We start from the raw sequence: 1,838 nt of genomic DNA on the forward strand, positions 1-1,838 counted from the left end.
TCCCACCATAGTCCCAGCACTAGCACAGAACCTGGTACACTGCAGGCACTCAGTGCAGGAAATATTTGTTAAGTGAATGAATGAATAAAGGAATGAAACTTATTCCTTTAAGTAAATGAAACCTCACTCAATAGTTATAGGTTTAAAATTCAAAAATAAATATTTTGATAACTGGATTCAGAGTCCAGAGCACTCACCATTACACGATGGAACGGTCCAAGAATGAATATTTTGATAAAACACAGAAATGTCTTCAGTCTAAATGACCAGTGAGAATGGCCCAGGGAGGGTCAGTGAGGGACCTGAAGACCAAGTGGCAAGTGTCTTTGTTGATGTTGACTAATCAAGGCTGGGACAAAGAAAGGCACAGAGCCAAGGAAGAAGCTGGTAAAGTACCCCTGAGGCCTCTACTACAAACAGAAAACCACTCTGAGAGCAGCTTCATGTACCCTGTACTAGATACATTGACAGTTTAAATGACTATTTGTTTGATGTAATTGTTTTTCCACCTGAAGGTTTTCCTCCCTCAAATTAATAATAGGATGTTTTCTAAGGGAGCCTGAGACCAAGGAAAAAGTAACTTGTCAAAGGTGAGAATCCTCTCTAAATACATAGGGCGTTTTTCCTGTCTTTCCTCCAAAACTATTCTTTGCTAGCCAGTGATTTTCAGATACTTGACTCATTTCAAGCATGTCATCCATTTTCTCTCTTTTAAAACTGTAGCTACCTTTTTTTTTTTTTTTTAATAGAGACAGAGTCTCATTTTGTCGCCCTCGGTAGAGTGCCGTGGCATCACATAGCTCACAGCAACCTCCAACTCCTGGGCGCACGCCACAACACCCGGCCATTTTATTTTGTTGTTGTTGTTGTTGCAGCAGTTTGGCTGGGGCTGGGTTTGAACTCACCACCCTTGGTATATGGGGCCGGCACCCTACTCACTGAGCCACAGGCGCCACCCTGTAGCTACTTTTGATCATTCTATTTCAATGCTAGCATTTTATCTTGACTTGGAAACAGATGTGAGAACTAAAGGAGATGAAACTAATATAATGTTCATGCATTTCTCTTTTCTTCAAAGCAGGCATAACCATCCAGTAAAGGCTCAATGATGCCTTTATTTCTTCAGTTGGTAGTTCACTCTGTAATCCCCAAGAGTGAGATAAACTACTCAAAGGGTGCCAGCACCTTCCAGATAATAAAAACTGGAACATGTGGAGATGCTGTTGGCATAGTCACAGTTCTGCAATGTAAAAGAGATATTATTACCATCTTTTTAAGAGTTTTTCACAAAATACTCTTTTCTTTTGTCATTCACCATAGGTTTACTGATTTTTTTTTTTGTTTTTTGGAGACAGAATCTCACTATGTCACCCTTGGTAGAGTGCTGTGGCCTCACAGCTCATAGCAACCTCAAACTCTTGGGCTTAAGCAATTCTCTTGAGTCAGCCTCCCAAGTAGTTGAGACTACAGGTGCTCACCACAACACCTGGCTATTTTTTTTGTTGTAGTTGGCATTGTTGTTTAGCAGGCCTGGGCCAGGTTCAAATCCACCAGCTCTGGTGTATGTTGCCAGAACCCTAACCACTGAACTATGGGTGCCAAGCCAGGCTTACTGATTTTAATACATTACTTTCCACACAAACATGTCTTACTTTAATTGTGGTCATAGTGTGTATCTTTTTTAAGATTGTTTTCATGACATAGCAAATTTTTTCTATAGAATCCCTATAAAGATCATTTTAAAAGAGATACATATTAAGTCTTATCAGTCTAATTACATGAGTAAATTTGAAAAAAATGAAAGTGTACAGAAAATGCAAAAATCATTTTTATCTGGA

Source organism: Otolemur garnettii, unplaced genomic scaffold (genome assembly GCF_000181295.1).
Source record: "Otolemur garnettii isolate 467f Iridium unplaced genomic scaffold, OtoGar3 scaffold00148, whole genome shotgun sequence".
Taxonomy (NCBI): Eukaryota; Metazoa; Chordata; class Mammalia; order Primates; family Galagidae; genus Otolemur; species Otolemur garnettii.